Below are 18,108 nucleotides of genomic sequence, written 5' to 3'. Positions count from 1 at the left end.
TCTGAACTAAGGAATCGTAGTTCACAGACGACTCAGCTATTGAAGTCAGTTTCAGTAACTAATACGCCACAGTAAAGTGCTCTACGACTACATAGTCGTTCTTACTATTTTTAGTTACATATACTAAGATAGCAATAATGAACATAACTAGTTTAGGGAAAGTTTTTATTACTATCAGTTTAAAGTTAACGTAACTATAATTTATATTGTAGCAAGCAATTTATTCTTAGTCTAATAAATAATAAGATTATTGTGATGTTAATAATGTACACTTAGTTCTTCAGATCATTTATAATAGTAGCAATAAGTATTTGTGTCTAGATGTACACACTAGAAAATCGAACTTTCTGCGAATGTACTAATTTGACTTATTGTAACTAAACATTCATAGTTACCATTGCCATAATTTAGTATTGCAAGAAACAAAATTATTTAGCGATCTGTAGTGCAAATTTTGTTTTATTGTTACTGATTTCTTTTTTCTTTAATAGCCAACATTTATGTGATAAATACAGAAAATTTTTTTTCTATTACATTAAATGTACTTGATGTTTTTCGATTATTACAAAAATTATTTTAGGAAACATTAATGTTAAACATTAATGTCATGATGTAATTTAGCACATACTATATTACAATCAAAAATGATACTAGTCACTCTGTCAAATAACAGAGAAGTACTAATGCCAGAATTGTTCTCAAGCTTGGAATATAATACTTCTGAAATAAGTTTCTTACCCGGGACACTACAAAAAGTGGGCGCGATCTAGTGGCGAGCACCGAACTACTCCCAATGCTGTTGCCTTGCTCTGATGACTTCCCTCTCCTCCATATATATCTTTTCTCCCAAGAAATTTATCCCTTAGTTTAAGCAACTATTCTGTTTTGGTTGGAGCATGAAAAGTTCTTCCGCTAAATAATAGTACTCATTGAGAGAAATTTTATTTTCTTTAAACAAAAAAGTGCAGATTGCTACAAAAAACTAAGACATCTTACTTCAAAAAAATATCTAATATTAAGAAATAAAAACTTCTGTAACAAGTAAAAATTTATCTTGAATTTTTATCTCGAATCGAAATATTTTTTTTCAAGTCAACATATTCCCACGCTTAAATCGAAAAATTTTTACTTATTTAAAGAGTTTTAATTTCTCAATATAGGAGATATTTTTTGTAGCAAGATATGTTAGTTTTTAGTAACAATTGCATTTTTTAGTTTGAAGAAAATAAATTTTGTCAGAATAATTACTATTTTTTTAACGCGAGAATTTTTGTATGCTTCAGCCAAAAAAAAAAAAAAAAAAAAAGTTGTTTAAGCTAAAAGGAAAATTTATTGGGAGAAAAGATATATATCATCTTGATTGATTTTCATTTTAATAAATAATTCCGAATTGATTGACAACAAAAAATTTTTACACGCCCTTTTGGTATAAAAAAAAATTTTTTTTCACTTTTTTAATCGATCTTCACATTTTTAACAATTCGGAATTGATAAGCAAAAAAAATGTTTGATACGCTTCTTTGGCTCAGCAGACCCAATAAGGCGTATATTTTGCAGTACGCACTTTTGGCATTAGGATCGGAATTTATAGCCAGGGAAACTAAATATTAATGGTATCCATAACTATATTCCCCTTGAATTTTTTTTTACAGTTGATTATTAGTCAGCAGAAATATTCTATAATTATTAAATTAACTGGAAATTGATTGTTTAGACAACTAAGATGAAATAGTACGGTTGATACTTTTATCAGTAGTAAAAGAAACTAAATAAATGCAGTTCTATGAGACGACGACTAAACTCTTAGTTGAGTCAACTATTAAAATTATTTCTACCAACTATCACACAGTCACTAAGCTAACATAGTTACTGTATCTATATTATGTTAATCGACCCAATGATAAAGGTAATATTGTGTTCACTACCAAGCCTTGATTTATAATGATTGAAGTTTTGTAGTGACCATAATGAGGCAAAAATAGTTTCTTAAATTTAGTTAATGTAACTATTTTTTCGTGCTGATTCACACTAGTATATAGTTCCAGTAACAATAAAAATTGGTTAGGGAGACTATATTTTTATATCTGTCGCTGAATAGTTCAGGTTACTAAGCACTTTTCTCTCAGTGTGCCAACCGATACTTTTATCTTTACTACTATATACAGTAGAAATACTAACGTCCACTATACTAATATTCTACATATATATGTATATATATATATAAATGTATATGTGACATGAAATTCAATGGGATAAAAACAAAGAAAAAGTAAAATATCCAGTATTTTTTCTACTACTCTTTTACTGAATCCTAGGTCACGACAAGCCGATCATCTCAAATTACAAAGGGTATCGAAAACGGATTTATTTCCACGCTCTTCTTTGGACAAAAAAGAAAACCATTTTACTTTACTCCATTATACGATTATATACTAGCTCCACTGATGAAAGATGTCCTTTCATATAAATACTATACAATCTGGTTAGCAATGTTTGTATTTTACTTTTACTTGTACTTACAGGAAAAGTTTTATGTATTACAGATATAGTTTGTTAGAGAGTTAATGCAGCATCAGAAATTTTAGTTAACAAATTTCGCAAGTAGTTGAAAATTTTTAAATTTTGATATCAGAAAAAATTAGGGAATTTTGAACGTTGTGCCAATTTTGAATGGAAATTGAGAGAGAGAGACATCTAGACAAAAAATAGAATTTAAACATTTTTTTATCCGAAATTAATGTAAAAACTTAAGGAATGGCAAAGCAAAAAAATAAAATCATTTTTTAGTAAAAAACATTTCGTTTTAAAAAACGAAACCGTCTAAGACGGTTTTAAATTTTTAATTACACTGCAAAAAATTTGCGGAGTGAACGCAGATTAAATCCGGAGTAATTACAAAGCGGATTACTATTTATTTATTTATTTAATTTCCTCGGAGTGACATTCACTTCGAAAGGGAGTTTATTTTAATACTAAAACTCCGAATTGGAGTGAATGTGGATTTAAATAAAATCCAGATCCCTCCAAAATTACTTCTCTAAAAAAACAAACTCCCTATTTACTCCTTATGCACAGTCAGAAAATTAAATAATAGGAATTACTATCTAGTTATGGTAAAATTTGTGACCATCAGTCCGATAGTAGTGAATATTATCTAGATGATTGTATAAATCATCTAGATTGTAATATTCACCATATTTATAATAATTGTTACAGTCCTGTATGTTAACTAGAGTTAATTACTATTATTATTCTAAATAGTTATATTTATAATCCAGATGGTAACAGTTACCATCAGAAATTATAATTGTTACCATCCTGATAGTAACTATTACGAAATTTATCGCAGAAGTAAATATTATCATCCTGATGGTAAATATGACCATCCTGATAGTAATTGTTATCATCCTGATGGTAACTGTTATCATCCTGATAGTAACTATTACGAAATTTATCGCAGAAGTAAATATTATCATCCTGATGGTAAATATGACCATCCTGATAGTAATTGTTATCATCCTGATGGTAACTGTTATCATCCTGATAGTAACTGTTACGAAATTTATTGCAGGAGTAAATATTATCATCCTGATGGTAAATATTACCATCCTGATAGTAATTGTTATCATCCTGATGGTAACTGTTACCATCCTGATAGTAACTGTTACGAAATTTATTGCAGAAGTTATCATCCAATAATTATTAATTCTTTTAAAAAAAATTATAACACCAACTTTTTTTGGTTTGAAAAACGTTCCAATCATTCTAAATGATTGGAATTAAAAATTTAGCATAATAAACACAATTACTTAATTTTCTAAGTGCAGAGTGATTTCTTTTTAAAACTCCGGAACTACAAGTGACGGAGTGAATTCAAATTTAAATAAAATCCTAACTCCCGATTTTTTACCGCGTACTTTCAAATAATTAAAAATGCCTTATATTTATTTTTTGCCTGCTGTCATGGCGAATAGAAGTGCGTATTTTACTGCCGTAATACTAATAAGTATTAATTGAACATGATTATATCCTGAATATTTTAAATTATTAAATATTATGTTAAACGAGTCATTATTCGTTATGATACAGAGGGAGCGGAGTTTGAAATGATGGCAATTGGTAGTTGCCATGAAAAGCTATATAGCTGTACATATATATATCTATATATATATGTACGTCTATATGTCTGTATATATATAGAGTATAGTGTAGTATGTACCACGCTCTCGCGATGTCGTTGCTTTTGTGATATAAATTATAATTAGCTCGGTCCCGTAATGCGCTATTGAATAAATAATAAAGAAGCAACAACGACGACGACGACATTCTCTGTACATATATACACGTGTCCATCTGACTCAAACTCTCTCTGTGATGTTCTCCATTACTATATACATACATACGTATAAAACTATAATATTTATAACTTTCATATCCCAATTTAAGTGTCTATTTGTAACATTTTTAAAACCACAAAAATACATTCATTATTCCGTTGGGGGTGTATCAACAAAATTAATTTAACGTGGAGATTTAAATAAATTACAAAAGAGAATCAGAGAATAGGGATACACAATATATAGATATACATCCGTATATAAATTATCTAGGTTTGTAATCAGCTAGATTAAGAGGGTAATAATCAAATGTTTTGGTACTTAATATTCTCGTCGCGTCCCCCTACATAATTTCCGCGGAAAATATACCAGACAGTAGTGTTCGGTGGTTTATTCTCTTCCATTTCTCTCAGGTTTTCCCTCGCTGGCTTTTCACCGATACCACTACCATCAGAAACTCTGTTAAATATAATATCGCTTGATGTTTGTTATTTCTTACTCTGCTTCTCTGGTTATCGCTACAGACTAAAAAAAAATTGTAACTATTACCATCTTGCAATAGAGAAGAATTATCATATTTGAGGTAATAATTACCAGGCTTGTATAGTAACCATTTTTTCCTCGAACAGTAATATTTTTTTTTACATCCAGATTTTATACGCAAAAAATCGGGAGTGAATGAGTGGTTGCGGATTTTATTTAAATCCGAGTTTACTCTGTTACTCGGAATTCCGGAGTTTTGAAAAAAATTCACTTCGCATACGGAGTAAATAGGGAATTTTTTTTCAGCGGAGTGACTTCGGAGTGATCTGGATTTTATTTCGATCCGCATTTACTTTGATTCAGAATTTTAATATTAAAACAAACTCCCTTTCGGAATGAATTTACTCCGGTTCAAATATGCACAGAAAAAAAGGATTTCTTGACGCGAAAAATTTTTACTCGCCCCAAGAAAATTTTTTGGTTTCATTTCATGATGCAAAATTTTTTTTGCACTAAGAAATTCTTTTTTTCTGTGAACGTTCAGTCCACTAATTTTTTACAGTGCAATATTTTTTATTTCTGAAAAATTTATAAATTTTCCCATCTGAAATAGTAAAGATTATCATCTCAGATCATAATGGTTCCCATTTCCGATAGGAAAAGTTGACATAAGCATGAGAATCTTACAAATGTAAAGATGGAAAAAGTTACTTCGTTAAGATGGGAGGTATCGTCGCTTTTTTTCAGCCCATAGTCTATGGACAGTCATATCTTGTATAGATATGACGTATATAAATATACGAAAAATAGTGGAATAAAATGAAAGGGTAAAGAAAAACTATAGAAGACTAATACAGAAGAAGTTGAAGATAAGAAGAGTATAAAAGTAGTAGTGTCTATACTATAGTTGAAGGTTACATAGAAGGACTTTCCAAGTGCTCCGGACTCTCATCTAGAACTCTGCTGACTCCCAGATTCCCCGATCTCATCGTGAGCTTGATATGCTGGCGTTAGTAGTAGTGGTGGTAGTACTGGTACTGGTACTGGCACTGGTACTGACATAGGGTTCAGAGAAAGACCATAGGCCTTGCTGGGATAGAAGCCGCGAGGAACAAGGGGTTAACCCGTTGCATTATTTACTTGTTCATTATATATGAATAAATTTTCGAGTAATGCCGAGATAAAGCTGCCAAGTTTTCGGGTGCTTCTCTTCATCTCACTCGCAATCTTTCATGTGCCCATGCACTTTCTCACCACGATTAATATTCATCAGCTCCTGTCACGCAATACCGTTATCCTCATCTTCTTCCAAGTGAGTTTTCTTGAAGCACAAGACGGATATCATCCTTCGATTTATTATTCATCCTGTTACGTCTAAGAGTCAGCAAGGATTCAACGTTCGGTAAGTGCGTCACGAGATTCCTTTATCGTTTTTTGTAATATATAAAGCAGACCTATTCTTTAAATATATCTGTATATACAAATATAACTTTCGAAAAGATTATATACATATATAATATTAAGGTTGACTCAAAATTTAATAGTTGATGTAAAGATATGAAACGAACTCTTTTATTATTTTACAAATTATATTTATTACTTTTAGTATTCTCTTTTATTGCAGTTAAACCTAAATGCTTTCTATGTATTTTTTGAATCTTAAAATTTATTTGCTCGTTGAATATAAATAACTGCAATTTCAGTATCGAATTATATGAAGACATCATTTTTGAAATTTTTTTTTTTTCGTACAAAAAAGTTCATTTTTAAAATTTTAAATAGATGGGGCAAGAAAGGCAACCCTGATATTGCGCATGAGCTAAAACTCTTCCTAAAAAAATTTTTTTTTTTACCAACAATCAGAGTAATAATTTATCATTAAATATAATCATTAAAATAACTCGATTTAATTAATTAATCGAATTATCAAAATTACGTTCAATTATCAGAGATCAAGGACATAAATTTTGAGCAAAAAAAAATTTTTCTTGTGACTCATTTTACCCCAGTCTCCAAGATTTAAAGTTGGCTCATTTTACCCGGAAATTCTCTACAGAAATTTTCGGACTACAAATTAAATGAAATAAATTCACTTCACTTTTCACTGGAAATTAATTTGAAAATCGATTTTAAGAAGAAACGTCAGTGTGAAATATTGCCAATAAATATGAAAATCATATCAGTAATTAACAGGATATTTAAATGAATAATGAACTTTTATAAAATAATAAAACTAAAAAAAATTTCTCCAATTAAAACAGAGCATTAATTTTGTAAAGCAATTAAACGGTGAGCTGTCATTGACTATCAAAGCATTAGAGTTTTTTTTTATTCTTCTGGCCAAGCGTACCGGAAATTCAGCTCGGTCAACGTCGAGTTAGATAAAACATAGACACGCTAGACACGGCATCAGCAATGTGAACCACGAGCATGTACAGCCAATCAGCGGTTTTTCCTAGACCAACCTGTCATTCAGTCAGCCAAGTAGAAAGACAGGAATGGCTTGTGGTTCCAGCTTCGGCATAATTCATTATGCAACTCACAACACGCCGTCATCTGGCTGCCATACCACACAATCCATCCCATCCCAAATTTACTCTTGTTCTTTGATCCCCTCGATCCTCAAAATCCATGTCATTATTACACTTGTAATACTTTACACTGCAAAAAATTGGGAGTGAATTCGAAGTAATTATGGATTTTATTTAAATCCGAATTCACTCTGTTACTTGGAGTTCCGGAGTAAAAAAAATCAATCCGGAGTAAACAGGGAGTTTGTTTTTTCAGGGGAGTGATCTAGATTTTATTTAAATCCGCATTCACTCCGAAAATTTTTTAGAGTAAATAAATAATAAATTTATATATTAATTTAAAATCGTGTCCAGATCAACTTAATAAAATGGTAAAATCATAAGGAAGTGGACAATAATACAAAATTATAATTTAATTTTGACCATAAATTGGACGTTTCATCCCTTTATTGGGACTTCTTCAGTAACTAAATTTATTGTAACTAAAATACAAAAAAAAAAAAAATGCTAATTAATTCTATATCATTAAACAAAATGACGTATGTCTCAAAAACATCTAGTAGACGATAGAATTTATATGATGAAGGTAGGATGTGATCATATTTGTGATTGGTTATGTTGTACCATGTGATTATATAATTAATTTGTTTTGTTTACTTACATAATTTTTGTAATAAAAATTTTTTTATAGACTTGTTTTAGTTGCTGAAGAAGTCCCAATAAAGGGACGAAACGTCCAATTTATGGTCAAAATTAAATTATAATTTTGTATTATTGTCCACCTCCTTATGATTTTACCATTTTATAATAAATTTATTATTATGATAAAAAAGAAATATTTTCCGATAGTAAAATTATAATACTCTTGAATCTCTGGGATCTCTAACGCTGTGTTTAAACATACGGTAAAATTCCCATGCTCTTGGAACAGTCGCGACTCAAGTTGGGGAATTGAAAACTACTTTAAAGTAATTAGAGGATTGTCAAGCTCGCAGCCAGCCAGCCCTCTTTTCACTTTAGTCAGGCAGACGAAGAACGGGGGACATTGTCCATTACCATTAGGGTTCTCAAGTGGTTTAAACTCTATAAGGATCACGATTTTAAATATATAAATATTCTTTAAAAAAAAAATACAGTAAAAATATCGACACCTGACAGTAACTTTTATTCCTAAATAAATTTAAAATTAATATTTTAACCCCAGCGAGGGTGCATTTGAAATGAATTTTATTTTTATTGTAAACCATCGAAAAGTGTTACAGATATTTATGGATATTTATGAGGTGGATATAGCATGTAAAAAACAAATAAACATACAACGTGTATGTTGGTCTTGTGAATAATAAAATAAAAAGAAAAAGTATCTTTGAATTTTCCTTATGACCTTTACTCACGACTCTACGCCTCTTTGCACGCAAATTAGGTTCAACATAAATTTTTAATGCCCCGTCGCGGTAACTGGAACTATGGTCGTGCGACGTACTGGATATGCTTCAGTTCCCCGTAAACGACTTCCGCGGTCACTTTACTATCGAGATTTATATAATTTATTGTTATTTATAACTCCAGTAAGTCGATGTCTGCTCAATTACTATCAAACTTATGACTTACATTATAACTTATCATCATTATCATGTTTTTTCTTGTTTTTATTACTATCGGAACATTTTTTTTCTTATTGCTGGTGATTGATGGCTGAAAACTGTGAGTTAATTATTCAAAAGATTACGGTCATCAAAAATCTATTACGCTCAGATAATTTTAGATAAATAATTTACTGTACAGGAGATTAGTATTAGCGAATATTACATTCGATTATTTGGAAATTCGACTCATTAATGACCTGGGATTTAATGTAGGATAGAAAACTCAATGGATAATGGACCATTAGCGGATACTTTAAGCTTTACTTCGATCACAAAAATTAAATAAATAATAATTTATTTTCAAAGTTTTCTATTTGTCAAATTTCTGTTTTTTTTTTCTTTCTTCATTTTATTTTAGTTGCATTAATAAGAAATAGGAAAAAAGTGAAAAATTTCGGACCGTCAGTAACTCGATGGAGTAAGAAAAAATTTTTGATCTATTTTTCTATAAGTTAATTTTTAATTGATTTTTCTTTTCTAATTCAAACTGTTGAGTTTTACGATGAAACGACGATTTACGCGACTGAGTTGTCAAAAGCAAATCAAAATATTGACTTTGCTAATAAATATTTCACGGACCAAATATCATTCAGAAAAGCTTAGTATTTTCTTCAATACCCACACGGAGAAAAAAATATTGTTCTCAGAAGTATATTGTATAGTTACAGTAACAATACGCAATAGTTGTCTACTAGATTGTTACTGCAACGATCTACTGTAGCATTCTAACAACAATACGGTAGATAGCTCTATCTTATACCGTATCGTTTTGAGAGCTAAACCGTATCGTTCTGAGCCCTATCTGACGTCACGCGCGTTGCAAATGATATGAGAAGTTTAAAAATCTTTATCATTAATAAATAAATAATTTTGATTGCAATTGCAACAATTATACCCGATACACAAAATAGGCGCGAAAATGGATGTTCAAATAAGTTAGACGGTGGTGTGTGAGGTGACGACTACGGAAAGTCATATAGGGCTCACAGCTATCTAATAGATAGTTACAGGAACGATACGGTATTGTTACCATAAGTATACGTATATTGTTGTGGTGACGATCTACGACTTACTATACTTTAGATCGTTCAAGGAGTTATACTTTTTTTCCATGCAGAAATAATTTTCTGACGGAAAATTTTTTTTTCCATTTTCTGCAAAAATGTGAAAATTTTTTTACTGTACCCTCGGTAGTAAAATTTCAGAATTTAATTAATTACTACTCTGAAATTTACTCCGAAGAGAGTTTTTTTTAATATCGCAACTCCGAAGCGAAGTGATTTTTTCTGAAACTCCGAAACTCTGATTGATGGAGTAAATTAGGATTTCAATAAAATCCATAACCACTTCGAAATCACTCCCGGTTTTTTTCTAGTGTAAATAATAAAATTTTGAAAAATTGAATGGACATTTACTACTAATAAATTCTACATCTGTAATAATCCCTTTCCAAAATGTATCTATCATCAAAATCTCATTTTAAACAGCTTAAATAATGTGATATATTATTCACAATAGTTCTAGACAGACAGATGTAGATTGAATATTATAAGCTTTGGAATTTTCAGAATTTAAAATCTGTCAGATTTAACGTGTACCTTTACCACTGATGGACGCAATAAAGCTCCAACTCTATTTCCACTATACTATATAGAGAACAATACATGTCCAGTACTCATCCATAATCTCCCAGTGCATTTGAATGGCGAATTAGAACGATGCTTAATCGAGTGGGGAATCCGATTATCTTTCAGTAAACACTAATGCGTACGTGCACATAAATCTCTTCATTTCCCTCGACTTTTAGCGCACGACTCTGCGAATTTTAAAAATATATTTAATTACAACAAAAATAAATATTTGTGTTGTTGATATATCTGTCATTTTTTTAATGTAACTCATCATCAGTATAATTATATACCACAATAATATATAAGTTATATATAACCATGAAGAATAGCTTTGTGGGTTTAGTATAAGGTCATCTAGCGGTCGCATCAGCGCAGTCGCATTAGTATGAAGTAACAACGGTGTACAGGACAATCAAAACCTGATGGGCCATGATTCGCTATGATAATGAACCATGAATTTATCATGAGATGAGAGCGAGACTGGGGACTCCAACTCCTCGCTTCGCTCATGGCTCTCTGACGTCCCGCAAATCATTCGCCACGCCCGTTATATCCGTTATTATCTAAAGTTAAAAGTCTACAATACATCCTTTATCCTCTTGAAAAAAAAAAAAAAAAAAGCTGAACAGTTTATATATTTATTAAAAATAAATATTAATTTTTTATCTATTGGTATATTTTAGGGGTGTGCGAATATTCGAATTATTCGATTCGAATTTTGAATCAAATAGTTCGAATTTTTCGAATAATCTGAATTCAAACCAAATAATAAACTAATTATTAAATTAAAAAAGAATTCGTATTCGTCGTAATTATCAACATTTTTGACTTCCCGCTAAGAAAATTCTAAATTTTCAAAAATTTGGGAAGTTATTGGTTTTGGTCCGATTTTTGAAAATTGAATTTCTAAGAGATCTTGCAGACTGTCTGACATGGAAAATTAAAAAAAATTTTGCTGTGTAGCATGTTTTAGGTAATTTATGTAGAATTTTCGAATCAAAATACGAAATTTACCTTTTCATTCCGGATGACACTTTTCTTACAATAAAATTTTTATTATTTTAGTAATGAGTTCTATGAAAAAAATATTCAAATTGAGTCAAATACACCCGAACAAGACAACTTTTCCATCGAAATCGATTAATTTAAGAGCACAAGACAATTATTTGAACTATTCCAATTTCGAATGATATTCGCACACCCCTAGTATATTTGTATAGTATTTTTTTTATTTTTACGTGATCTGGTGTTGTTGCTGTGTAAAATCTTACGGTAGATTTTTTTATGCGCACACAGAAAATTATTTTTTGGCGCCAAAAATTTCCACACTGAAAAATCGGCAGTGAATTTGAATTTTATTTAAATCCGAATCCACTCCGACAATCAGAGTTTCGAAGTTTCGGGAAAAATCACTCCGCTTACGGGGTAAATAGGGAGTTTGTCTTTCAGCGGAAAGATTTCGGAGTGATCTAGTTTTTATTTCACGATTCAGAGTTTTAATATTAAAATAAACTCCCCTTCAAAGTGAATTTTACTCCGTGGGATTAAACAAACAGTCATCCGGTCTCCATTTACTCCGGATTTAATCCGCGTTCACTCCGCTAATTTTTTACAGTACTCACCCTAAGAAAATTTCTACTTGCCCCAATAAATTTTTTGCATTATGAATTGAAAAAAAAAATTTTCTTAGGACGACAAAAAATTTCTGTTTTTAATTCCTAGTACAAAATTTTTCTTGCGCGAAGAAATCTTTTTTTTCGTGTATAAGTAAAAGGACAAAGCTTTCGTGGGATTTTACAAAGCTCAGAGTAACTTAGTAAAGTTTCATAGTATATATATATGAAGAGAATCGAAGAGACGCGTTGATAAGTCAAGGCAAGTATAAGAAGAGAGTATAGAATATGTGTAACAAGTGGAGAGGAGAGATAACGGTTTACTACTACTACTTTGGGAGCAAAGTATAGAAGACAAAGAGAAGTAAAAAGAGAGAGAGAGGAGAGAAAGAGTGATAAGGGTGTTACAGAATGAAATGGAATAGAAGAATAAGAGAAGATTCTTAGATATAGTAGAGGATGAGTTGTATGAAGTCTATAGAGTGTAAGGTCTGTATGTGTACATAGAGATAGAGGGTTAATGTATATATTATATAGAAGTGATGGGAGACATGCGTGCGTGAGTGCGTGATCGTTGGTCTTTGGGTTTGAAGCGAGGGAGTTTAGTATAGTAGAGACTGGAGTCCCGAATAAGCGCGATGCGAGTTGCGATGAGAGCGCGGGGGTGGCTGCTGCCGCCGCCGCGTGGCCCGCATTGGCTGCTGAATTATAAATGAATGGAGCGTAAGGGCTGTTGCCTGGCAACCGCGTGCGCAGCGCTAAGACAAAATGGAGGATTGCTCGCGCAGTTTACAGATACAGATGAGTTGAGTTTGCTGTGGGATGCTGTAGGCTTCAAGGCTGTGCTTACTATTTTTACTGCCACTTTATATCTAGTCTATTATTGTTATTTTTTTTTTATTTACTGATACGTGAGATTGCGATTTAGATGAACGAGATAAATTTTTTTTTTTTTCTTAGGTGGATGTAATTTTGGAAGGGAGAACTTCAAAATATATTTTCATGATAAATAATGGAATGTATTTTTTTTATAGAACTGAAGTGGAAAAATGATCTTGATTTTATGTTTATTTTTTGTATAAAGTTTAGGAGAACGGCTGAACCGCCCAATAGACGATACTTTTTTTAGTTCACCACAAGATACTGAGAATAAAAACTCAGAAGTCGTTGAGTTTTTTTATAATTTTTTGGGTTTTCGTCATAATGAAATGCAAAGTTGAAAATACGTAACAATTATAGACTTTTTTAATTTTCTGGTTAACTACACAGTTACCGCAAGTCAAAACAACTTCAAAAATAACGAGATTCCAAAATAATAAAAGTTTTCATTTTTTGTCATTGTGATTTTTAATTGGAGCATAAGAATTTTTTTGTTTCACTGTTCCGGGTCTAAAAATTTGATCTGATTTTAGTCTAAAATTGGAGTATTTGATCTGTTTTTGATCTTTTACAAAAATTTTAAGCTGTTTTCGACCTGTTGTTTTAAAAACAATTGCGTTACGGGCAGACAAAACTAGATTAATTCTTGAACTTTAAAAAATTTTAGTTCTGAAAATTTGCAAGGACAAAACTAGATTAAATCATGGACTTATAAAATTTTTATTTATGGGCAATATTTATAAAAAAATATTAAGTTACAGAATTGATTATATTTTACTTACTATTTATTTAGTATCTTTAGTTTAAAAATGTCGGCAGTTAATGAAAGTTTGACAGCTTAATTTTTAGTTGTCTTGACTGAATATTTATAGCATTGAATAAAAGTGATAAAATAACTCTTAAAATGTCAAGAAATTTTTCTCATTTACTGGATAAAATCGAAAATATTTTGGCAATAGAAAACATCAAAATTCTAGTGCATTACGGAAGCGCATTAGCATGTTTCAAATACCAAGAAAATTAAAATAAATTTAAAAATCTAGATTATTATTATTATTATTATTATTATTATTATTATTATTATTATTATTATTATTATTATTATTATTATTATTATTATTATTATTATTATTATTATTATTATTATTATTATTATTATTATTATTATTATTATTATTATTATTATTATTATTATTATTATTATTATTATTATTATTATTATTATTTATAAAAAGTCCTGTTTTTGTCCTTAAAAACAATTGAACACAGACCAATAATTATAATAAAAAAGTCTGTTTTTAGTCTAAACCCGATTTAAAACAGACTAAATATCATACGAAAATAAGTCTGATATTGGCCTGGATAATGACTAGTACAGACAAAAACAGATTAAATTCCTATATAAAATGAATACGATTTATAAACTTGAATTAAAGAAAAAATATTTGAATTTATCATTTATTTTAAAACATCTAATTTTTTGACCCGGGTGGATTTTTTTCAATTCGCATTCACTCCGATTTGGAGCCTTATATAAAAATAAACTTTTAGGAGTGAATTTCACTACAAACCAGATTTTCATCATTAAATTGAACTCCCCTTCAGAATAAATTTCACTCCGAGAATAAATAAATAAACATTAACCCGCTCCGCATTCACTCCGAATTTACTTTATTAATTTATTTTGCGCCAAGAAATTATTTTTTTCTGCGCACTAGATTTTTTCATAGAATTTATCGAAAAATCTTTGAAATTTAAACCATTTATTATTTACAATTAATCACCTTTGACTTTATAAAGTAACTTAGCTAGTACACATATTAAGTACCTGTAACTTTTTATTGTCACCACTTTTTTCAAAGCTATCAAATTTATTATTGACAATAACGTGAACTTTTAAGTTCAAACTCTTCAGTTTTACGATAATTATTATTTATTCCCAATAAAATCCTCAGGACTTAAATATTGATTAAAGTAAAATCAATTGTTATCGAGGAAGCGAACATTTTACAATAAATTACAAAACTGTCAAAGTATTGATATGAATTATAAATGAATACAGTTAATAATTATTGATGGGAACAAGTTATGAAGAGGAGAGAAAAATCTTTTGATAGAAAAGAAACATAATGTAAAAATGATTTTATGTCGTAACATTTGTTTATCCCCCGATCTCATTAGCCCGAGGTACTGTTGGTAAATATATATGTATATATACAATATACCCCGTGGACATAAGTGCGAGCGATAATAATCTATACAAACAAGTGCAAACGAGCGTTTGAGCGATATAAAATAGTTTGGTATTGTCGGGGTAAAGTACAAGGGCGGCCCCGATGTCAAGACCTGCAGAAAAAGCCTGGACTAGAATAGAGAACTATATGGACCCGGGAGTATAAATATAAATATGTATACATAATACATATATATGTATGTAAGTTAGATGGAGTAAAGGGATCAAGACCTGTGGGATCACTCCCTAATATTGAGAGCCGTGCAGTCATTGAAGAACGTAGCGATTGTTCCCCTTCGATTTTCGTCGCCGCTCATCGTGAGCTTGTGGTCCCCCTTGGGGCACTCAGGAGCTCATCTGCTGACAAAAGAGCATCTGCGAGTCTCTGTGTCTGTCCATATACTGCTAAACTACAGACAAGATATAATATAATATGCTGGAGGTTGAGAGATAGACAGATTTACTTACTGCGCTCTATGACGCTCTTTGGATTACTTCCAAGCGATCCGATCTACCACCGATTGATTCACCCTGGCAATGCCGCAACCTGTTCGCACCAACTCAAAAGTGGGGGTATTACTTATCATAGTTCGCCAGAGGGGAATAGCCTGTCTATACACATGCTAGGTACTGGTGTCTGTTTATCGAGAATATGCACAGCGTGAATTCATTATACGGCTAATATAAACATATTGTTGAGATATATGGTAGCGGGACTCGACCCTGTCAGTCATTTCTGTTAAATCTTCGTATGGGTCCGCTTGTCTGTCTAGGGGATTTTACGACTCTTACTTTTTATCCCTGTCATATTTTTATGAGATTAAATCTCTATGCTAATAATTATTTAATTAATTACTTGTAATATTTGATACTTAAATTTTATGATTCTGAAGTTAGCAGACAATTCAAAATTTTTGGATTTTTTTTTGAACAATTAAATTTGAAGAAAAAAAAAACTAAAACATGCACATGTAGAAAATTTGAAAAACTACAGGTGCAATTTTTTCCAATATTTTTTTTCTTCTGGTTTGTCGTCTAAAAAAAAATCAAAAAATTATTAGACGTCTGCTAACTTCAGTATCATAAATTTTATGATCCTGAAGTTAGCAGACAATTCAAAATTTTTGAATTTTTTTTTGAACAATTAAATTTGAAGAAAAAAAAACTAAAAACATGCACATGTAGAAAATTTAAAAAACTACAGGTGCAATTTTTTCAAATATTTTTTTTATCGTCTAAAAAAAATCAAAAAATTATTAGACGTCTGCTAACTTCAGTATCATTTAATTTTATACTGATAATTTGATAGTTTGAGGTAAGGAATAGAAAAATTATGTATGGAAAAATTTATCGAAGCTCTTGCGAAAATTTATTAAAACTTAGCAGAGATATTTTTTAAATATTAGAATTTTTTATCCCTACACTGTAAAAAATTTGCGGAGTGAATGCGGATTAAATATGGAGTGGATGCGGAGCAAATGACTATTGATTTAATCCCCGGAGTGAAATTTACTCCGAAAAAGTTTATTTGAATATTAAAACTCCGAATCGGAGTAAATGCGGATTTAAATAAAATCCAGATGTGTAGAAAAAAATTTATTTTTACCCCAAGAAAATTTTTTCAATCCGTAATACGAAAAATTTCTGAGAGTGAATAAAAATTTTTTTTTCTGTGTGAGTATGAAAAAATGTAACGAAACATTTTACACAGCAACAACAACAACACATCAGATCACGTAAAAATAAAAAAAATAATAATAAAATAAAAAAAGGCAGCAATAGGCACAGAACACACGCAAAGGGGAGATAGACCTCTTCTCGTTTTTTTATTCCCGCGGGTTTTGAAATCCCAGGCGGTTATATCGACCCTCATAATATTTACGAGCCATAGCACCGACACGAGTCGAGAGCACACATACAAGTTCTATCTTTATTTTTCTTCACTCAATATATATTTTTCTCTATTACTCTTATCTTGTATCGTCTTGTCTATCTAGTAATGTACAACAAGCTCTCATACTATAACACGAAAAAAAAAGCGCGCAAAACGCATATAAAATCACACTTGAAAACTAAATATTTGAATTTATATGCATTTTATAACTTGATATTTTGCTTACAGCACTCCCTTAGGTAGTATTTTTTTTCTCAATAATATTATAAACATCCGCGTAAAAATCATGATCGGTACATAAAAGAAAAATAAATATACAGGGGACTAAATATACATTTGTAATAAAAATTTTCAAGGCTTTTAAAATATAAAATAATATCAAGGTTAAATAAAAAGCTGCATAATTACATTAATGAGTTAAAGTTTTTACGAAATATATGAGTAAGTATAAAAAGTTTAAGTAATAAAATACAAGTAAGTTTATAGTTTAAATTACCTAAATATAGGTGTTGTCTACATATAAAATAAATATACGTATGACTTAGCCTGATTCAAAAAAATCGATAATTTTTTTTCAAAAATTACATGGAGAATATTGTTGAAGATGACGAACTTTCTTTTAGATGCAAATATCTAGAAAACTGTCGAGAATTTCGGAAAATTTGTCACAGATAATTTGTAGGAAATAAAGTGATCTACAAAAAAGGTCCTCTGATATTTTACGATAAGTTTGATAGTTTCGCCGGAAAAGTCAAATAATACTAAAATTTGCTATGAATTCGACTTTGATTTTGAATGACTTGAAAAATAAAATTTATCGAAAATTAATAAGAGATCTTTTTTATTAAGGGTTCAATTTCC

The sequence above is a fragment of the Microplitis mediator genome, chromosome 6, assembly GCF_029852145.1.
Source record: "Microplitis mediator isolate UGA2020A chromosome 6, iyMicMedi2.1, whole genome shotgun sequence".
In the NCBI taxonomy this organism is placed as follows: domain Eukaryota; kingdom Metazoa; phylum Arthropoda; class Insecta; order Hymenoptera; family Braconidae; genus Microplitis; species Microplitis mediator.
This window is presented reverse-complemented; position numbering follows the sequence as displayed.